General features: G+C 38.1%; 1 long non-coding RNA gene across 1 annotated transcript; it reads left to right on the top strand.

Moving 5' to 3' along the window:
- Positions 1–14,662: 14,662 nt before the first annotated feature.
- On the top strand, positions 14,663–24,293 carry LOC124547204. The gene is made up of 2 exons (XR_006967690.1): positions 14,663–15,357; positions 23,855–24,293. It is a non-coding gene; the product is annotated as an uncharacterized LOC124547204 (long non-coding RNA).
- Positions 24,294–24,529: the final 236 nt, after the last annotated feature.

Raw genomic sequence — 24,529 nt, 5'->3', positions numbered from 1 at the left:
TAAAAGATGGAGTTAGATTTGATATATAATGTTCAAAATTCTGTTGTATGTATACATTCTGTAATCTAGGAAGTTACTTTCCTGTTCAACACTTTATTATTATATTTGTTTTGGATTTACCTGTGTACTGTCATCTAATTATTTCATTTGTACATGTTTCCTTTTCATAGATAAGAAAATGAGAGATACATGCCCTGTTTGATGAAGCTATACTAATTTTATTCTACTCTTACTCGAAAGTAACTGTATTAATTTCACTTCAAAATCATTGATCATAATAGCATAAGTTTCTAAAATTCATTGAGATAGAAAATGTTTTAGTTCATCTTTACCATAAGGAGCTACACGCTGACATTTTCTTTTACCCCACTCTTTGCAAATTTAAATCTCAGTTCTGTGGTAAGTCAAATGTGACTGCAAATGTAAATGCAAAGAATCACCAGTGCCCAGGTAAGTCTATTATCCTTTAACGATTTTGGAGAACACTTCAACATTGTGACTTATGTATTATATACACTGTACACCTTCCTAATTCTGTAAGGGCTGCACTTACACCTTCTCCTATGGGCAGATACTGTGTATTTATCTTTTTATCTTTTCAATGTGAATGTAACTTTTTTTAATTTCACCGCACAAAAGACTTCAGGTCATTCCGTCCATTCATTCACCTGATCCAGGATTACACTGTCCCTTCCCTGTATCCACCTGTCCTTCTCCTCCCCAGCACCTACCTAACATCATGTACACTCCTTCTTAAATCTTTAAGAGTGCGCACAGCTTTGCCCCATAAGATACCAACTTTACACTGTTATTACAAACATATGTTTTATGATTCATAGTTTTATACCTTTTCACCTATGAATCTTGCATTGCCGTAACTCACATATAGTATATTAAATCATCTAACAATAAGCTTTCTTTCATGTTATTCCTGCTATATTCAAATACTTGTCGCTAATGAAATCCCTTCACGCTTCTTGAAGAGTCTTCAGATTCCCAAAAACACTTGTTGTTCATGAGTGTCCATCAACAGATTTTCCAAATAAGTTTCCTCATTCAAAATTATTCTACTCTCCTTCTCCTTAATTCTCAAGAACATCTTCAGATTGCACAAACCTTTCATTTTCAATTCACTTCTTAAAGCTAATTTGAATTCTTCAATTATCATCTTATCATTAACTAAAACCATAATTTCTTACACATATAACAAAACATGAAGCTTGGGTTTAAATTCCTGTAAGTGTATAGACACCCATCAGCACTGCTTTTAACAAAGCCTGAATCTTTAACAAACTTGTCAAACATTAAACTCCAATATCTTGAAGTCTGCTTTAAACCATAAATTGCTTTGTATAGCTTACCTACAGTACTTGATTATACATTGAGGTCTACTGATATCTTAACATCTCTAATATTCATTCCTTCAATATATTTTCCAAGCACCTTCAGATCGGTATAATTTAAGGGTCCTAACATTTGATGCCAGATTTTCAGTATTTCGACAAGATTGGCGAATTTCAGAGCATGCATATTCACCTCATTTTTCTTTGTCATGGCAACAATATCCTTTCCTTTATGAATAATTGTGCTTCTGTTAACAGACATATGTTTCCAGTCTGTGGACGGACAGCAAATTGCTAGCCGGTCCAGAAACAAATAAAATAATTTTAATCGAAATTCGAACTACTTTTGCTTTGATTCATTCATTCACCCATTTCAACAAAATGTGTCATCTTCAAAACAGATCCAGATTTTGCAACGTTTATCACCAGCAGTCTTTCAAGTGTTTCCACATTATCAACGTCTTATAAGTTGTTCACTAAGTGCTCACTCGCACCAGAGTCAAAATACCATGAAACCAATTCATTAAAATTACAATACACATCCGATCTCACAGAAACTTCTTGAGAGTCACAGTTTGTATTCAGTTTTCACAGCCTTTCTTGGTTTGCTTCTCTTTTTACAGTCAGTTCTTTCGCGTCCAAATTCACCGCAGTTATGACATATGATTCTAACTTGTTTTTCTCTGCCTTAATTGTGCTTGACACATTCGCGAATTTGTTTCTCCATTTAGTTTTTCCTTGACTGAAACCAACCCTGTATGTATTAAACATAGTGTTTAGGGAAATACAGAAGCGTCCGATCTTACCCGTCGGCTTTGACCCATGACGTCACAAATACCGCGGAAACGACTATAAACAATTCCAATATGGCGGATATAAAAACATCGCATACGTATTGTAAACACTGAAATACACAAGTTTCACAAAAAGCCTAATGACTGTAACGGGACAAGCGTGGGAAATTAGGGGTTTTTGGGTGCGGAGAAACTAAATATACAGAAATGTAGCCACCGACCGCCATTCAAAACCACGCAAAACAACGAAATAAATCAACATCACAAAACTGACCAAATACCAAAAAACACATTCCTATCCATAATCGGACACTTCCCTTAACCTATATAGCTCAACAGAACCTACCGATCACATCCCCCAATAGAAAACTAAGAAACGAAAGCTTCCCTTACACCTACATACATCGGCACTTATGCAGTTTAGCAGGTACGGAAAAAATTTTTCATTTTTTTTCAAAATTTGATCATCATGTGTCGTTATGCGGTGGGGGGAGTCTGCAGTGCCCCCCCATCCCCCCACAGGCTTCATTAGTGTCAAATCAATATTTTCGAATCATAGGCGGCCGCTGCCGCGGCCGCATTCCAAAAAAAAACTCCCAACCTAACCTCAAGTGGGCTACGCTACAGATCAATATGTTCATCAAATTGCTTCATATTACGTATACATGTTCATTAGTGTCAAATCAATATTTTCGAATCATAGGCGGCCGCTGCCGCGGCCGCATTCCAAAAAAAAAACTCCCAACCTAACCTCAAGTGGGCTACGCTACAGATCAATATGTTCATCAAATTGCTTCATATTACGTATACATGTTCATTAGTGTCAAATCAATATTTTCGAATCATAGGCGGCCGCTGCCGCGGCCGCATTCCAAAAAAAAACTCCCAACGAAAACCATGAACACACCACCAGAGAGCACGACAAACAAAAACAAGACATCTACAAACACGCCACAATCGCAAATCAAACTCCGCGCCGTAATGACGTCACACACCACAACACGCTTACGTCACGGGTCAAAGCCGACGGGTAAGATCGGACGCTTCTGTTGACCCGTGTTTAGTGTACTGCAGGTTTCCTCTGATTGTTTGCGTGTTTATTTTCGTGATATATGAGCCCGTTTTTCAGGACGCTTCACTACAGTCTTTCTTTGGATAACGTCTCGAGAGCAGTTACAGTTTTACCATATACTTGTGACATTGTCAACAAAAGGTGACACACCGCATCAGTTTCGTCAGGTGTCACATCAGTCGGCTGAAGATCGCATATCAACTTGTCAATTTCTAAGGAATGCTCGTCAATGTAATTTTTATTGATTGAACTTCAGTTGCAGTAACTGTTTACGTAGAAGTAACAGACTAGCAATGCTTTTTAGTTCATATGTGTCACACAATTTCTTACGCATTCGAAACACACCGTTTCTTTCACGTAATCTAAATGGCTGTTCACAGTCGATTCTTTAATTCTGACATGACACTTTTTACCACGCTTCATGAGATTTTTGAGCTCTTTGTCTTTCTTAGCTTGTTCTTTTTCCAAGCCACTATCGGAAGCTTAACTTTTTTTGTGTATTCTTCTTCACTGAGATTCATAAACTATAATTCGTCTAACATACCTTGCATTCGAATTTTCAGTTTCCTAAGTTGCTTCCATGAATTAGTGGAACAAGACGATATTTGCCTTCCTATTCTTCCGACACTCACGAACCAGAAACACAAAACTGCTTGAGCAACAGTTACGTTTTAAACTAAACTTCCATCTGTTCTCTGTCACTTGGCCCATAGCCTGTTGAGAAAACTGTTTGCGCAATGCGGTTGCAAGCAAGATACCTTTCTTTTGAATTGATTTATTGACTGAATGAAAATTAAGAACACAATATCTGACATGCATAACAACAGTGGTTCGCTCCAATAGTTGCCAGAGAGTGCCAGAAAATAGGCTTTACTGTGCATTCGCAGCTACAGTGATATAGGAGGGCCGTGCTCAGTGCTTTCTCTGTGCGAACAAATTTAGTCGAATTTCTGTTTGGAATACGTGCATACTGGGGCACCATGAGATCATGTGCAGCACTGTGAGATGTTGTTCAAAGGAGGATGCAGAGCTATTGTACTTGAGGACAATTGTTGTATCATATCCTATCCAGATAAGGAACATAAAATAAGGGAGCAGATCTTGGCATAATATTCATTTCAAAAGTAGACTTTATAGCTCTGCCCTAATATTTTGCTATGTGGGGACTCTATCATAGATTTATTCTTTATTCGCACTGTTCACTACTGCTATGTAGTGCACACAGCTAGTTTGAAGGAATATAATTTGCCATTGCAACTAACATAAATTAAAATATAACCTCAAGCCTTGAGGAGGTACCACACATGCAGCTATTTTATTTTTTGTGAGAAATCTGTATTCAAATCAAATCAGATTGAATGCAAATTCCTTGCAAAAGATAGAAAACGTAGTTGCTTTGTGTATAGCAGAACTAAAGAAATTAAGTTATTTCATGACTATTTCAAATCATATAAAAAACTAATAAGGTTATCTGTGAAGCCAAGAAACTGTACAACTGGCAGTTTATAGTCTGCTCTAGGAATCAGTATAGAACCATGTGGGGAGTTGCAAGATAAAACGTGGTGTGGTGCCAGTCCATAATTTACCAAGAATGGTATTTTGCAATTTAAGACATAAACAAGATAAGTTAAGAAATAATGTCAAGCCTAGAGGAAGTACTACACAAGTAGTGAAACATGTCTTGTGATCGAAAAACATTGTGTTTCACAGAAGGCAGATTTGTAAAATTCTGCCAAAGCTGTCAATATATTTGAAACAAAATATTTTATTCTGTATACTGCTGACCAGATTTGCCTAGCTAGTCATCTATAACTGAATATTCCCACACTCCATACGTAAATGGAACAGGAAGAAACCCAAATAACTGGTGCAGTGGGATGTACCCTCTGCCATTCACCTCATAGAGGTTTGCAGAGTAAAGCTGTGGGTGTAGAATATTTACATATGTTCGTACCATAGAGCATTATGAGAGTTTACATCATGTTATAAAAGAAACAGGGCATCAGAGAATACTCCAAGAGCATTGGAAATTGTAAACCATACTAAAATGCATAATTTGGCTGAGAGTGCAGATGTGTATGTCCAGATTCACACTGAAGTACCTAGTATAACGCTTTTCAGAGTTGTTTCCTGGATGCTAATTTTCTTGGAGTACCAGACTGTGTTATCTCACATATGCATCTTTATTATGGCATAATGCCATATGTGCCAGAAAATGAAAATCTACACTTGAAATTGAGCAAACAGTTGAAACTAGACAAGAGTATAGAATGAAACACTTCGTTTCATATAAACTGAGTGTCTCTGTGGAAAGATTTGTAAAAGGCAAATTTCCTTAGCAAATCGACAAAAATTGCTTCATTGTTCTGTCAAATCCTGATTGCTAATAATGTGAGAATAAAACAAAATCATAAACTGAAACTAATAACATATTTTTGTCTTCTGTGATTATGTGAAAGTATTTTAATTCACTTGACAGCTCTCAGCCCCAGAAGTTAATTTTGTTTTCATTTGACATGAGAACTGTAAACAAAGAGAAAACAACAAAATCATGAACTACAAACATTGGTCACATAGAGACTACCCCACTCTCTCGCCCTCTCTGCCTCACTACCACTCAGTGTTACATGCATGCGTGTGTGACTGTGTCTGCTTTGGTGCACCAGGAAAAAATTTCCAGGTAGCATCTGACTGCTTGCTGCTGCTGCTAATACAGCAAGCAGCCACATTTCAAATAGCCAGAAGCAGGAGAAGGCGCTACTCATACTTGATTTTGGCTCCATGCCTGTACATGAGCCGGTTGGCAACTGTGTGGATGAACCTAATGTATTTACAAGCATACTGTACAAGAGAGAAGGCATAAATCAAAGAAACTTCATAGCCAAAGATTAATAATATATCAAAGATGTAATAATGAGTAACACATGGAATTGCTATTCCTTCACAAAGTAAATACTTCTGTATTATTAATATGATTATGGATACCTCCTTTTTAAAGATAATGTCTGAAATTACATCCTCGTGTAATTAAAAGTGTACAGTAAATTGTAGTATTCTGGACCAGTATTGTATTTCTTGTTAGGGTATACTGTGGGTGAAATTTAGCTATTTTAAAAAAGCTTCAAATACATTAAGTATTTCATACTAAAGATAGTGGTCACTCAAAACCATACTTTCACAGTTGAGTCAGATGGAGCTGAAAGGTGCTAAGTCCATTATCGCAACTTTTCAGGAGAAGGAAAAAATTGTATAGATTATCTAAGCCAAATAAATATTGATTATAATTCCTATTATCTATAAAATAATTTCTTAGAATGTAATTTTTGTCAGTGAAAATACAATTTGAACATTTAATCCACATTTATTTTTGATTTTCAAAAATAGGCTTAATGTTTTTCAGCCGTGTGGTTACTAGTAAATTCATGACCTGCATTGATTAATAAATTTAATATGGTGTATTAATCATATGTATTTACTGAATACATATTAAAGGACAACAGTAATGTTAATTACAAATTGTATCGTTACTGTGACTGAACACAATTTAAATTCATGAAGAAACAGATAAGCACTTGTGATTTATTAGGAATGGAAAGATTCACTTACAGTGCCCATTGTTGGCCATTTTGGAATGTTCTCATAAAATTCCATCACATCCTGAGAAACATATTTCACTAACTTTCCAATGACCTGAAACATTCTGAAGTTTATGGGAACTTTATCCTTGTATACCTTTTCAGATGGCATGGTAGGATAAGGTAGAGACCTTGAATTTCCAGAAAGAATCTGTGAGTAACAGGAGAGTTGATGTAAACAGACGCTTCAACCTCTCCAATCTTGTGCATGAATTGCTTAAGTTTTAAGGGAGAAAATGCCTGCTTCTTATCTCTCGGAAATCCTTCAGTTTCCCTTGATGTAAGAGTCTTCTTAAAGTAGGATGTCCACCATTCATCAAAATCAATGATTTCATCATAATCTGCAACATGAACTTCCACATTTTTTCTGCTGTTTGCTGTTAATTGAATGTATTCTCTTGAGACATAAACACTAACATACAAGGGTCTACAGGTTGCATGCAGCCATATAGTTCATAACACATGTTCACCAGCCGGCCTATCTGGAATGCTAACAATCTGCTTGGTCAATACATGTGCGTCTGGCAGCAGTGCAACACAGGCAGTAAGACACTGGCCACCGTACGCAGGGCGCCATATTTACCAGCATGGCCTCGGGTGTGAATATGCCTCTTTTCTTGGCTCACCATGGAGCCTTTTGATATGATCGTAAGTGGGATGTCAGACACAGTGATGATGGGAGCGCGTAGCATGCGTGTTTCATAATCAGCCCTTGTTAATAAAACTGTTTAAACTTACTTTTGGTGTTCACGTATTGCTGTACCTCAAAGACCAACCGCTTACAAATCCTGACAAATATTTCATCTAATTACCATCTGGGGCAACAACACAAAAGCCCCCTTATAAACACAATTTTTTTTTAGTTTTGAATACCCCAAAATTCCTATCACATGGTAGGTATGAATGAACTCGTTCATGAATCATGTGGGTAATTGACTCAAATTTGCCAACTGTAGTCAGTCCTATACATATTATCACCATTGTGTGATTTCGGTTTTGTCCAGTACCTCTGTCTGAGAACAAGCTGAGATGCTTGATTGTGTCTGGAATGTAGTTTTTAATGTAGTGGTATAGAAAACTGCAGACCTCATTTGCATCTTTTCTTCCATCACCCCCATGATAAAGATATACCACAGTGCTGTCATGGTTTAATCCTTTGGTGACCAAATTATTTTCAGAAGTTGTAGACTTTTATGAACACTTTATTGGACTAAGGAACCATACATAATACCATAGTTTAAATCTTGAAAGCGAAAATTTAGCCTATGGGTAGAATAAATTTGTGGAAACTACTGTTCCTTCTGAACTCTGGAGTAACTTGGTAATTTTTTTAAAAAAGTGTATCCATTATTTTTTAGTACAAAAACATATTAAATATTACATTTGTATTTGTATTAGTCCATATTGTCCTTTGAGTTCACTAAGGTGATATACTATGGAACTTAGAGAAGCATGGTGCTCCACACAAAGGTATACAACAGTTTCTACAAATTTGTCCACTCCTCCCATTATTTTATTGTACTTTGCTACAGCCAATGGGCAAAATACTTCACTTCTGCTTCCATCTTTGTTTCTTCTCAAAACAGTTGCAAGGTGTTCGGGATTGTGGTAATTTGATACTATAGAAACAGGTTTACTATCCTGCTACTTCACTGCTGCAACATGTGACCTGACAGCAAATTCGAATTCTCCCCTGCTACATCTAGAATTTTTTTACAGTATATCAGGCAAATCCTTCCCGTTTGAATGAACAGTTCCAGTGCTATAAAGTCCACAAGACTGTAACTCTTCCATTATTTGTACTGTTGTAAAATAATTGACAAATGCCACCAGCATTTTTCTGCCAGCCATTGCATTTGTTAGAGTAAGCACAACTTCTTCATCCAAAGTAAATTCAGACATATCATTTATATCTCTTTTTCCAGTGTAGATGTCGAAATTTATGATGAACCCAGTACTAGCATCAGCTAGGCACCACACGGCACTTTATATCTACACTTCACTGGTTTCATTGGCATATATTGTTTGAGTGTTGACATCCTTTAAAGGCTGCCATACATTCGTCAGCTGCTAAAACATAAGATGGTTTGTACACATCACAAAGCTTGTTTGATATTGTACTGATGACAGGTCGAATCCTGTGTAACTTGTCATAAACTGGTTTTCCTTTTTTGACACACGTTCTGTTATCGTTGTAATGCAGACCTCAAGAATTTTTTTTGTGTTGACGCTTTGTCGTGACTGATGAGATAGTAGTTACTCCAAGAATGGGACCACTGCTCCAATAATTTCCGATTTGTGGAAACTAATAAACGTGTATCAAAATAAGCATTCCAAAAAAATCTTTTATCTCAGGAACAGTAATGTCTTGCCAATTGGAAGTTATGAAACGATGTGTGTATAGTGTGTGCAGTGACTGATAGTGAGATATGAGTGAGCAGTGTGGCATTACATTCTTTAATAAGTTATTTGTAAAAGAAGTATTGTACATCAGGGGTAAATCTAATGACTGTCTCTAACAAGAAGTCTGTAAATATATGTGTATACGAATTAGCTTATTTTAAATTGACCTAAATTTTTAAATACTTTGATATCTCATATATCCTTGTAAAATGAGGTCTACAGATGAATGAAGCTGCAAGTGCTACTACTACTACTTCTATTACTAAAGTTATTTTCGTTCTTTGCTTCGCTGACTTTCCTGCCTTGCATATAAGCTCGTCTGATTGCAAATGTGAAGCAACAGATCTTCTGTAAATATAGACTGGAGATATTTTATTGCATTATTAGACTTTGAGTAATTTGCAAGTTTTTCTGTGCTTTATTCTAATTTCAGTGGAAGATTTTCAAAGTAAGAAATATTCTCATTCCATGTTTTATCATCTACATCTACACGATTACTCTGCAATTCACATTTAAGTGCTTGGCAGATGGTTCATTGAACCACAATCATACTATCTCTCTACCATTCCACTCCCGAACAGTGCGCGGGAAAAACGAACACCTAAACCTTTCTGTTCGAGCTCTGATTTCTCTTATTTTATTTTGATGATAATTCCTACCTATTTAGGTTGGGCTCAACAAAATATTTTCGTATTCGAAAGAGAAAGTTGGTGACTGAAATTTCGTAAATAGATCTCGCCGCGACGAAAAACGTCTTTGCTTTAATGACTTCTACCCCAACTCGCATTTCATATCTGCCACACTCTCTCCCCTTTTACGTGATAATACGAGCTGCCCTTTTTTGCACCCTTTCGGTGTCCTCCGTCAATCCCACCTGGTAAGGATCCCACACCGCGCAGCAGTATTCTAATAGAGGACGAACGAGTGTAGTGTAAGCTGTCTTTTTAGTGGACTTGTTGCATCTTCTAAGTGTCCTGCCAATGAAACGCAACCTTAGCTCGCCTTCCCCACAATATTATCTATGTGGTCTTTCCAACTGAAGTTGTTCGTAATTTTAACACCCAGGTACTTAGTTGAATTGACAGCCTTGAGAATTGTATTATTTATCGAGTAATCGAATTCCAACTGATTTCTTTTGGAACTCATGTGGATCACCTCACACTTTTCGTTATTTAGCGTCAACTACCACCTGCCACACCATACAGCAACTTTTCTAAATCGCTTTGCAACTGGCACTGGTCTTCGGATGACCTTACTAGATGGTAAATTACAGCATCATCTGCGAACAACCTAAGAGAACTGCTCAGATTGTCACCCAGGTCATTTATATAGATCAGGAGCAGCAGAGGTCCCAGGACGCTTCCCTGGGGAACACCTGATATCACTTCAATTTTACTCAATGATTTGCTGTCTGTTACTATGAACTGCGACATTCCTGACAGGAAATCACGAATCCAGTCGCACAACTGAGACGATACCCCATAGGCCCGCTGCTTGATTAGAAGTCGCTTGTGAGGAATGGTGCCAAAAGCTTTCTGGAAATCTAGAAATACGGAATCAACTTGAGATCCCCTGTTGATAGCGGCCATTACTTCGTGCAAATAAAGAGCTAGCTGCGTTGCACAAGAACGATGTTTTCTGAAACCATACCGATTACTTATCAATAGATCGTTCCCTTCGAGGTGATTCATAATGTTTGAATACACTATATGCTCCAAAACCCTAATGCAAACCGACGTCAATGATATAGGTCTGTAGTTCGATGGATTACTCCTACTACCCTTCTTAAACACTGGTGCGACCTGCGCAATTTTCCAATCTGTAGGTACAGATCTATTGGTGAGCGAGCAGTTGTATATGACTGCTAAGTAGGGAGCTATTGTATCAGTGTAATCTGAAAGGAACCTAATCGGTATACAATCTCGACCTGAAAACTTGCCTGTATAAAGCGATTTGAGTTGCTTCGCAACCCCTAAGGTATCTGCTTCTAAGAAACTCATGCTAGCAGCTGTTCGTGTTTCAAATTCTGGAATATTCCATTCGTCTTCCCTGGTGAAGGAATTTCGGAAAACTGCGTTCAATAACTCCGCTTTAGCGGCACAGTCGTCGGTAACAGTACCAAGCACTGCGCAGCGAAGGTATTGACTGTGTCTTGCCGCTTGTGTACTTAACATACGACCAGAATTTCTTCGGATTTTCTACCAAATTTCGAGACAATGTTTCGTTGTGGAACCTATTAAAGGGATCTCGCATTGAAGTCCGTGCCAAATTTCGCGCGTCTGAAAATTTTAGCCAATCTTCGGGATTTCGCATTCTTCTGAACTTTGCATGCTTTTTCCGTTGCCTCTGCAACAGCGTTCGGACCTGTTTTGTGTACCATGGGGGATCAGTTCCATCTCTTACCAATTTATGAGGTACGAATCTCTCAATTGCTGTTGCTACTATATCTTTGAATTTGAGCCACATCTCGTCTACATTTGCATAGTCAGTTCGGAAGGAATGGAGATTGTCTCTTAGGAAGGCTTCTAGTGACACTTTATCCGCTTTTTTAAACAAAATTATTTTGAGTTTGTTTCTGGTGGATTTGGAAGAAACGGTATTGAGCCTAGCTACAACGACCTTGTGATCACTAATCCCTGTATCAGTCATGATGCTCTCTATTAGCTCTGGATTGTTTGTGGCTAAGAGGTTAAGTGTGTTTTCACAACCATTTACAATTCGCGTGGGATCGTGGACTAACTGCTCGAAATAATTTTCGGAGAAAGCATTTAGGACAATCTCGAAAGATGTTTTCTGCCTACCACCGGTTTTGAAGAAATATTTTTGCCAACATATCGAGGGAAGGTTGAAGTCCCCACCAACTATAACCGTATGAGTGGGGTATTTATTTGTTACGAGACTCAAATTTTCTCTGAACTGTTCAGCAACTATATCACCGGAGTCTGGGGGTCGGTAGAAGGAGCCAATTATTAACTTAGTTTGGCTGTTAAGTATAACCTCCACCCATATCAATTCACAGGGAATATCTACTTCGACTTCACTACAAGATAAACCTCTAATGACAGACACAAACACTCCACCACCAATTCTGCCTAATCTATCTTTCCTGAACACCGTCTGGGACTTTGTAAAAATTTCTGCAGAACTTATTTCAGGCTTTAGCCAGCTTTCTGTACCTATAACGATTTCAGCTTCTGTGCTTTCTATTAGCGCTTGAAGCTCAGGGACTTTCCCAGCACAACTACAAAAATTTACGACTACAATTCCGACTGTTCCTTGATCCAAGCACGTCCTGTATTTGCCATGCACCCTTTGAGATTGCAGCCCACCCCGTACTTTCCTGAGGCCTTCTAACCCAAAAAACCGCCCAGTCCACGCCACACAGCCTCCGCTACCCGTGTAGCGGCCAGCTGAGTGTAGTGAACTCCTGACCTATTCAGTGGAACCCGAAACCCCACCACCCTATGGCGCAAGTCAAGGAATCTGCAGTCAACACGGTTGCAAAACCGTCTGAGCCTCTGATTCAGACCCTCCACCCGGCTCTGCACAAAAGGTCCGCAGTCAGTTCTGTCAACGATGCTGCAGATAGTGAGCTCTGCTTCATCTTGTAAGCAAGACCAGCAGCCTTCACCAAATCAGATAACTGCTGGAATCCAGAGAGAATTTCCTCAGATCCAAAGCGACACTCGTCATTAGTGCCGACATGTGCCACCACCTGCATCTGGCTACACCCTGTGCTCTTCATGGCATCCGGAAGGACCCTTTCCACATCAGGAATGACTCCGCCCGGAATGCACATGGAGTGCACACTGGATTTCTTCCCTTCCTTAGCCGCCATATCCCTAACGGGCCCCATTACGCGCCTAACATTGGAGCTCCCAACTACCAATAAGCCCACCCTCTGCGATTGCCCGGACCTTGAAGGCTGAGAATCATCTTCTGAAACAGGGCAGGCAGCTGCATTTGGCTCAGCCAGAGACAGTACCTGAAACCTGTTTGTCAGACGCACCGGGGAGACTTTCTGATCAGCCTCTGGGGACGTCTTTCGCTGCCTGCCATGCCTTGAAACGACCTCCCAATCAACCTCAGGCGAGGGCTCAGCCCCACTGCAGGCAGCAACCGGGGCAACCACAGCGGCAAACCGATCTGGGGACAGACTGGACAAGGTTGACATCCCCCCGATACCCAAGTCCGGCTCCCCACGGTGGTGCCAATTGGCAACAGCCTCAAGTTGCACGACCGAAGTCAGAGCTGCCTGCAGCTGTGAACGAAGGGATGCCAACTCAGCCCTCATACGAACACAGGAATCACTAGAAGAAAATGTTGCAGCAGCTATTTCTGGTCATTAAAGGGTTAAATTGTGGACATTAAACACATTCACCCATAATTGCCGCACATAAAATACTGCTTGCCCAATAATTTCTGGTAAGGGTAAATTCTGCATAGTCAAAGGCAATGGCACCTCTTTCTTCATTTTGAAGACCCTGGCTTTTTTTTTCAGGGACTCGTAAAACTTTCAACTCCTTAAGAGGTGAATCTGCAAATCTGCCTTGGCTGCAAATTTAGAAGCTTCTCAGAGATGGCAACTTTTTAATTTCGTATTAAGCTTCTCACAAAGAGAACAAACATCTATCTGTGGTCTGCCGAAGTTATAATCGCAATTTTCGCTAAAATGCTGCCTGTAGAAGTCATATTTCACAGCTGTGTCTGGATATGAGGTACAGTACATCTGATATGTTGTTTTCACACACGGTCGAGAATCTAATTTCCTTTCCACCATAATGTGAGGACTTCAGAAGAAAAGAATGTATAGACCCTATGTTCATTTATTGTTTTCACGATACTTTCAGGAATTTTATTTGCTTTCGCATTCTTCCCACGTTTATCTTGTGGCAGTTTCCCATTTATTAATGTGTGAACCTGCTTCATTTCAATGGAGTCGAAACTGCGAAATGCTTTTTTTTGCACTTGCACTCTACGTGAGCCACACATTACAAAACATCGAAAACTGAAACAACGCTTATTTTTTCCATCACCATCTAATTTCCGAGGTCGGCGCCTCTTGACATCATAAGATTCAATAAGGCCCATCAGGTACAAATCTTGAGCATCTTTGTTTGGGAGATCACGAAATTTCGAAAGGATGTCAATTTTCTCATTTTCAGCTATTCTCTCGAAACAGCCTCTCCGGCATCTACAATCAATACAATTGTTTAACAATGTGTCACTTAATCAAGTCTTCTACGATCGATATTGGTTAAGAATACAGGTTACACCAGTATAGCAACTTCGGCATCGGAAAAACACAGAGTGGAAACGAAGCTTATTATCGTCAGTATTGATTTAGTAAAAATTTGACTATCCAGCAGTCCTATCCTGTTTTCTTTTTTGCAACGTGTTTTCCGCTGTGGTTGATTATCTTTGGTTATGGCTTGGTTTATTCTGTTTTTCATATGAGTGAAATCATTACTCTTTCTTCTGAGCGATGTTGCGTAAGACTGACTTCGGCACGACAATCAAACAACAACTGAATGAATATCAAATCACGCGGGAAGATTTGCGCGGGAAGTAGCACTTAACCACTTTTCTGCTCCGCATATCTGACCCGCAGTACAAGTTTAACACAGAAACGGAAGGCTAACTTAATGCTTTTCACTGCTGTTTAAATCGTCTTGTCCAAGTAATTCACGATGTTCAATAAAACAAAATACGCACATTTCGACTTGATACCTTTCAGCTCCGACCGATTCAATTATTTTGCAAGTGGCTTGTTTTCAAACCCATCTTTACTAGAATATGTTTGTTTCTGTCATCATACATTTTCATTTTTGTCAGTTTTCACTGTTAATGATGCTCTCCCCCGCACAGCTCAGAGATATGTTAAATCGTATATTGATCATGCTAGGTTGACACTGACAATTTACGTTCTGAAATTAAAATAAAATCAGAAGAAATGCGAACATACCAGCAGGTATCAACAAAAGTAACCTGTAAGAAATGCCATTGATCGTACTTATCACTGAAGAAACATGAAATAAAATTTAAAAATTTGTTATCCAAATTTGATACAATTTGTAACATTTGGAATACAAAGCTTCACATCTGACCAGGTTAGTCGATGTGCTACAGTGTTTTCATGTCTTCTGTTTGTTACTGGTAACTGGCGCAATTGAAGTTGAGCGTCTGTGCTTTTAAAACTACTATTTTTTGGCGGCTTGTTTAAGGTGAACTTCAGGCCCAACATTTAACTAGATAGATGGGAAATCCGTGTCTACTTAGTTAAAAATATTATTGTGCAAGTGTGCTACTACAATGCAATGTTTTTAACTGTGTGATTGTTGTGGTGCTGTGTTGCATACTGTGGAGATGGAGAGGGTGTGAATTTCTTGTGAGGAGTGCCAATTTATTGTGAGGACATATTTTTCGAACTTTAAATTCGACACTTTTTCGTTCTTTCTATTTGGCCCAGAAAATGATATCTTCCCGTTCTTCCATACAGGTCCATGGGGGAAGTGTGTACCGGCAACTCTGTACGGAAGCATAGTTGAATGCACTTGCAGTATAGCACGACTGTGTACTGTCTAAAGTATAGTTTGTGTTTGTGTAAAAATGACTACTACTGCAGTGAGTTATTTGCGCAGTGAGGGACGAGGGTGCCTTGTAGCAGTTATTGATGGATGTAAGCCAGTATGCTACAGTCATGTTTAAGGTCCTGAGGAGGGAGCAGAGTGGTAAAGTGGGAACTGGCATCTATATACATAGATGCTAATTGACCTTTTCTTGCAACTTGATAACGGTTTGAATAAGAAAGTGTTAAAGAAAAGTGTTGGAACTTCTCATTTAGAACCTATGCATTGTACCAGTACTAGAAAATCATCTTTGGTGTTGTTGCTATGTATGCCTTTTTGTATATGTTCTTTACATTTTAGTAGTCCGTGTGCGGTATTTAGTTTCAAAACCAGAGCCACTTCTTACTTAAGGATCAAATTACAACAGGTTATGGGGTAAGTCCACACAGTACACCAGTATCACATCAACAGAATTTTATTGGAAGCAAAGAAAACTACATATTTATGTATTAGATCAAGAAAGTTCACTTTAAGATACAAATACAGAATGCTGACATCATGATTTTGATCAATGTTCATTCATTTCCATCGAGAGACAAAAAAATGCAACAGAAGGCAGTTCGTAGTGAAAACTTAGTTGCAAGAATTGTGAAAACGCATAAGTGAGGAGATCAAATATGAAACTGAAACATGTACTGCAAGAGCTAAAATATCTTGTCAGCTGACCCAGGTTGTTTATTTGCATCTATAGAATACAGCAACCTAGAAAGAAGCATAGCATAAATTACAACAAATGTATGAGGACTTTAGACTTTATCAGAGGATAGGATTATTGACAATATTTTGACAACTAGCTTGCAGAACTGTTCATATGTGGAAGAATATTCGTTGAGAACAATTTCAACACTAAACAAATTTAGAGAACTCCATTATGCTAATAATTGGGGATTCAATTTAAAAAATTGCTACAGGAAGTAAAGGTTGATGGATGTGGAAATTCAAGTTTTCATGAGAGAGCTCATCAAGCAAAAAAAAAAAAAGGACAACCAGAATAACTCTCACTAAATTCCCAGAGGTCTGAGATGTCACAACTGCAACAAATGACTGTTACAGTGAAGACAAATAGAAAATTTGCCATCAAAGAAGCAATTTAGAAGACAGTCTTAACATTACCAGTGTCACCTCTGATAGACACAAAGACTGGTACGTATATTCTGGTTTATCAGCAGACATATGCCAAAGTGCCCATCTGATTTGAATTCCACAGAGTCAGAGCACAGTTCACAAGAAGTGGAACTTACCCATTAAAGAGAGAGATTGCAGGCATGTTGAAACACTAGTAGGCAGAGAGAAGACAAGTGCTAGTGTGACATATGTACTCTAAGTACCTCAATCGAGTACAAATATAAATTATGTAATAGTGGAACGGGGTGACGTAGTCATTTTTGATGATAGAGACTGTCACACTTGTAATGTAGAGTGTAAATTGATAGCCACAACATCCTTTCATCAGGGAAGAATAGATACAGGAGAAATAACAGTGGAGAAAATTTTGACAAATGGAATGTTCACAGACGTGATAATAGGCCTCTGCCAAGAACCAGACATCATAAACTGACCAAAAACATGGACTACTGGCTGACTGCATCAACGTTGATTTAAAAACCTACATAACCGAGGGTCCCATGGTCATGTTTAAATCTTATTTATGATTAAAGAACTCAAAAACATGCTAATAGCAAGAGCTTTGATAGTGTCAAGGAATACTTGACTCATCAACGTTCAAGATAGAACAGTTTATTTCCTTCATCATAGTGCTCAAAAGTGGTCATTTGGAAAATAAATTGTATTCATTTATTATTGTAATTTAATATATTGTGACCGTTCTTATGGTATGGTTTCATGTTATACATGAGAATATTATATTAGCCAACATAAAATGGTAAATATTTCGCACCCTCTTATCTATATAAGATCATGTATGTCAAATCCTATATCATTTTCTATATCCTTTTTTAATGATGAGATACAAGGAAGCTAAATAAATCAGATCAAATCAAAAGTTGTCGTTGCGTTGCACCAATATTAAATGACAGTTAGCAAAACATGTTCAGCTAACTGGTAATTTGACTGCAGTTAACTCCATGTGGTACAAAGGAGGGCACCTAAACGCATGCAAAAATGATGCTAAGAAAAACAGGCGAGTGTAGGGTTAAGAAGAATCTGGACTCATCGATTCACATTACAGGCTAATCGTGCTGTATAATGATCTTACATACATGCTAGTAGAAGATTTTCATTAACTCAGTTAAATTCTCATCCCATTTTCGCTTTTAAACTGATTATAGTTTAAGTATAGTGCCTAATGTCTGTTTGTACTGGCATAATATCTATCAGCAGAAAATGCTTCTATTGGAGCACAGAAAAGGAGATATGACCCTGCTTAAAAGACTCTGAATGGAAAGTGGGATACAAGCTGCCTTGTTCTAGCTTCCTCAGTAGCTTTAAAAATTTTTCAAAATAAAATATTCCTGATGCTGCAATGGCTACCATCAAGTACCCGTAACGTACTTTATCACAAATTGCAAAACTGAGATTTGTTTCATAATTTTGTTTGAATGGAAGAGGAGTTTTTTCAAAGTTACTTGTCATCACTGAAAAAGATATTTTTCAACAAGATACAAACTTGAGGCAGTCCATAAAATCAAGAGATAGTTGTTACAGGTTTTACATGATGCTTCATAGTATTAAACTTCCAGGTTGTAACTTGTTTTTACTTTCTGACACAAACTGACAGTTACGTTAAGATTTCTGGCCACTGGGCTAACTTTTCAGTCATTGGTCTTTGCAACAAGAATTGCAGCAAATACATTATTTATAATAAATAAGATTGACACTGCAGGTAATACTTTTATTAAATTGAGAAAAAAAGATGAAAAGGAAAAAGATTTTTGGAATGAGATGGACGCATACCTGGCAGCTTCCTCTTTGCAGCTCATGACGTTATCAATTAAACTACAGCTTCAACACAACTGGACTGGTCTCTGTATTGTTATATACCTTGTAAAGACTGTGTCTACAACTGCCATTACTTGATATTTAACAATACTGAATTGTATCAGAATGGTGCACTTTTGATAGGTCATCATTGTGTCATAGCATTGAAATTCACTGTACCAGTTACTTCAGGAAATCCATCTAGCACACTGAAACCATCCAGCATGGAGTGTATTTCCACTCAAGAATAAAACTTAATGTATTGTGGAGACACTGCTGCTACGATCCCCGATACATCACTGATGGTTCTTTGTGCTGCTGTGCTATGTACATTAGAACTGTCACCAATAATTATTTTAAATGCACAAGTTACAATGCTCTTAATGTCATTAGAACCCTGCTTATTGGGAAGACAGGGTTATTCAAATACATAGGAAATTTCAACTTCTGCTTGATTTGACCTAATAACCAATACACTGTTTCTTTTGAAGGATGGAAACTCTTGTGAAATTTCCTGTCCCTGTAATCTTCAAAAGGATTTTCCCTTTCCACAAGTACACCAACATGTTTGTGGCGACAATTTACATGCTGAGGACATAACATTTTTCATCTTCTACACTATCTAAAACATCAAAATCCACCATCATCTTGCTGTGATATGTGTCTACTTTATTTTAACCATGATCAGTTGAAGATAAATGAGCATCCGACCTAAGTCAACTTTAACTGTGATCAACTCCTTCATTTAACTTTAACCAAGGTTGGTGCAGTTGACCATGGTTAAATGCCAACTTAATTGTGGTTAACTTTTATTTGATGTTGGTGCAATCAGTCTAAAGTATTTAGAACTATTACTTTTAGTGGGATTGTTGGAAGTTATCATATCAAATTCATACCTTTACTAGGAAATCAGCTTTGGTGTTACTGCAATGGACACTACTTCATACATGTCCTTTGTCTTTTCAGTTTGTAGTCGTTCATGTTGAGCTTTACACTCATTCTGCATGAAAATAAAGTGCTAAATTTAATTTCAAACCTCAACTGCTTTTTATTTAAGGCTCAAATTGCAAAAGCAAGTTTTCGGAACCTTCAATATTCTGTAAATGTTTGCATTTGCCTTCATTACTTGATACTGCTGAAACTGCATTTCATAGAGCAAGGGTACCAAGATTATTTCCTATCAAGAGCATGAGAACCAAACAAGCCTATGTTATATAGGAATTATTGAAGTCACAGTATTTACTGTAACAGAAATGCTAAATATAAATGGGCAGCTAAAAAGTCTACTCACCAAGCAACAGTAGGAGAACATTCACTCAAAAAGGTTTAACTTCTTGTAAGAAGGTGCCACTAGCTCCAAAATCTCACAAAAGTTAAACCTTTTTGTGTGTGTGTTCTCCTGCCGCCGCTTGGTGAGTAGATTTTTTGTCCATCCATTTACATTATATTGTCAGTAACTAATTATTTTCATTGTTAAATGCACAATTCAGTAAGAGAGAAAACATAATCTCTATAAGAAAATGTGATATTTTGCAGTGAATTTGAAGTCTGCACACCAGAGTCCATGAAGGGCAAATGACCCCTTTGTGCCTTATTTCCCACCAACCTTGTGAGCATCTATGGATAAATCCAAACTATCAGAATTTTGAGCAGTTTAAAACTGAATCTCTTCAGCAATTCTGTTATTGTCTTTAAACTCCTCTTCAGTAATCTGAAAATAGTGAGTCTATTCTTTGCACTGATCTGTTGTGAAATTATGATATTTCATGAGAGAAAGATCATATATGAATAAAATTGCTGTAATAACAGAAGAATTACTGCTGTGTTGCTCCATGTAGAATAATCTTTCTGTAGTACTTGTTGTGATGTTAGACACCTTAGTGGTACTACCTGGTATTCATACTGGGGATTTAATTCAATGTTTATTGTATTACATGTGAGTGACAACTATCTATTAGGAGTCGTACATCTGTAAAACTTAGATTATGAACTTACCGCTCCATTTCAAGTAACTGCAGAAAGAAATCAAGTGAGATGATTTAATTCATAAGTCAGCTGAATCAAGTAGAAAAAATCGTATTACTGAGTGATAACAGAGAGCACAGGCTGCTGAATTTGAAGCTCCACAGTAGTGTGATGAAGAAAAGACAGTCACCAATTTGCCATTTTGTTCAATCTGAAAATTGATGATAGATGTTAAATTTTTAGGATGAATTAGTGTGTGATAAGTAGGAGATATTTTCTTAAGTGAAGATTATTCTTTTCATTCAACATCTCTGAAATTCATTCTAATAAAGAAAAATCTTTCACTAGTGTAACTGCTTTGCAAAATGAAATACTGACAAATGAAAAACTTTGCAAGGATTCATAAGTTGAGGCTGCAAAATTCTTAATAACTGTGTTAATATATCAACAAAAATAACCAGTGTTTGAAAATATAATATGGATAGATAAAAAATGTACTCACCAAGTGGTGGAAGGAGGGATCATCTTAAAGAGATATGGAAACACATGAGCTTTCAGAGCCAGTGGCTCCTTTTACTGACAGAAGTGTCAAAGGGAAAGGAATCAGTATGAAGGAAGAGGACTAATGAGGTTTAGGAAATGCGAAAAGTCAACCAGAAGCCTGGATCAGGGGGACTTACTGGACAGGATTAGAAGGAAAGACTGATGCAGTATAAAAATCCTAGACTGAGACAGATAAACATTAAAGTTGCTACACACACTTCAGCGATGTCGCAGTACCCACAACTGCACTGGCTGTGATGCCAGAGTGACATCAGTTCATAGTGGTCAGTGTTTCTTTGGTGTGTGGCAGTGCACTTGAGCAGCTGGATGGCGAAGTTCTCAGGATATGATCTCATGTTGATTACTGTGATTTTGGATGAAAAACAGGAAAAACAAGTGAGAAATGGAAGTGGTTTTATAAGGTGTGGGAAAATAAAGCAACAGAAGGAGAATTTGCCACTCTGTTAAGTGAATTAATGTACAGGGTGACAATTATTGACCTGTATGAAATGAATGGTTTGCATTAGGATGTTCACACTGCACGGTTAGCTGACGGGCATGACGGGAATTAGTATGCACATGCGCACATGAAGCCCACTTTCATTTGGATGGGCTCATCAATAAGCAACCTTGGTGCCTTTGGGGGACTGAGAATCTGTATTTCATGACTGAGAAGTCTCTTCACCCTCAATGGTTAACTGTGGCGTGCAATGTCCAGTCATGGAATAATTGGTGTGATATTTCTTAATGGCATGATGACTACCAAACTGTACATGAAAGTTTTGGAAGACGATTTCACCCCCATTATCCAGAGTGACCTTGATTTCAACAAGATGTGGTTCACACAAGACAGAACTTGACCCCATCAAAGCAAGAGAATGTTTGATGTCCTGGAGGAGCACTTTGGTGACTGCATTCTGGCTTTGGAATACCCAAAGGCCACTGGCATGGGCCTTGATTGGCTGCCATATTCTCTGGATATGAACACATGTGCCTTCTTTTGTCACACTATATTAAAGGTGAGGTGTACAGCAATAATCCCAAAATAATTGATAAGCTGAAAACAGCCGTTTAGGAGGTCACTGACAGCATCGATGTTCCAACACTTCAGCAGGTCATGCAGAATTTCACTATTTGTCTGTGCCACATCATCGCCAATGATGGCAGGCATGTCAAACATGTAATAACCTAAATCCAAATACCTGTAATGTTGTTTACATATTGAATAAAGTGTGTGTATGCCATAGTTTGTAACTAATTTACATTTATTTTTCATATAGTTCAATAATTGTCACCCTGTACAATGGAACAAAGTTTTATGAATATTTCAGAATGTCAGAAAATACATTCAACTTACAGTTGAACAAGTTGGAAGTTCATCTGGAAAAGTAAAACACACACTGGAGAAGAGCCATCACACCAAGACAATGGATTACCATTTGCCTGATGTTAGTTGTATATAGCATAATTAACACACACTTTGGCAGTTTATTGGGAATTAAATACTAGGGGCATTTAATAAGCAATGCAACACATTTTCATTGTAAAGCAGATTGGTTTTATTCAGAATTTCAATACACCATTTTATTCCTCACTCTTATGACTACAACCCCCCCCCCCCCCCCCCAAAAAATCCCTTTTTTTCTTCAACATTACCTCCTTTCAGTGCAACAGCCTTAAGCCAGCATACTGGGAGAATCTGTATGTCTGCATGGTACTACTGTACTGGTTGACATCAGAGCCAGTGTCTTGATGCATCAATAACCTCCCCATCACCGACATACTGCTTCCCATGGACTACATCCTTCATTGGGCCAGAAAGGTGGGCATTGGAAGGTGCAATATTAGGGTTGTAGGGTGAATGAGGAAGAACAATCCGGTGAAATTTTGTGAGTGATTCTAAGGTATGCAGACTTATGTGAGGCCTAGTGTTGTCATTGGAGAATGAGAAGTTCTTTTGTATTTTTGTGATTACAAACATACTGAAGTTGTTTCTTTGATTTCCTCAGGCTGTTGTGGCACACATGAGATTGGACAGGTTTGCATGAGCATCTTGTGATGATGACAGACAGCTTGCCCAATGACTCATAGTGCTTTTGTTCACTGCAGGTCTCTATAGACACTCTGCAAGTGCCTATGAATATCTGTGGTGCCTGTGAATATCTGTGATGCTCTGGTTTTCCACCAAAGAAACTCAATGACAGCTCTGTGCTTGGAATACACCTCCATTACAGAGACCATTTTGTAGGCTACTAATAGTGCCACCACCTGTTGGAAATTTAGGGGCTAAAGTGGGAATGTTCCATGATGTCGCGCAGCAAATACATTTTTTCATCCAAAACTGGCTGAGGGAAAAAAAGTGTTGTATTACTTATTGAATGTCCCTCATGCATGAAATCAACATTCATCATTTTTGGCTTCTGTTGTGTAGTCTTAAATGTTTTCTTCTGGTTAGTGTGATACTGATTCATTACCGCTAAGACCACTTGTGAAATTGTTGTTTGTTACATCCCTATTGTCTACCTTTTTTCAGATACTTGGCTGTTGGAGATGTGCTGAATATGATATCATTTAGCTATCATAAGGTACATAGTATGGTTGATAAGACCATATGGGAAACCTGCAAGATAATTACAGACAATGATGAATCAATTGATGCCTGCTCTGACAGAAGGAATGTGGAAGGACATTGCTAATGCTTTTTATAAAATGTGGCATTTTTCTGAACTTCATAGGAGCTATGGATGGGAAACACATTTCCAATAAGGCTCCTTCAAAAACTTGATCACTATTGTTCAATTGCAAAAAGACATTCTCTATAACTTTGTTGCCTATTGTAGGTGCTCAGTGTCAGGGCACATGGAAAGATAATGTTACAGTTATAGCTAACACTCTCAGACAATAGTCTTAGTCTTTTACCTAGCTGGTTGCATTCGTTGATGTAAAATCAGAAATATACATTTAATTATTTACCAGCTGTTTTTATTTCTGCTCCTGTTTCATTCCAGAGTGTATTAATCAGCTCGTATAAAGAGCCATTGATGGGAGTACAGTTCACACTGTCAGAGTCACACCATTGCCAAGTGTGAACACTGTCCTTCAAATACCGATATAACAAGATGGTCATGGCACTGTCATGTCACTGTTATGTGTGAAGTGGCCTTAAGGTGATCTTGCAAGGAAAAAGTTCTATATTTAGGTATAATCA

This window comes from Schistocerca americana, chromosome 1 (assembly GCF_021461395.2).
Source record: "Schistocerca americana isolate TAMUIC-IGC-003095 chromosome 1, iqSchAmer2.1, whole genome shotgun sequence".
NCBI lineage: Eukaryota > Metazoa > Arthropoda > Insecta > Orthoptera > Acrididae > Schistocerca > Schistocerca americana.
This window is presented reverse-complemented; position numbering and strand designations above follow the sequence as displayed.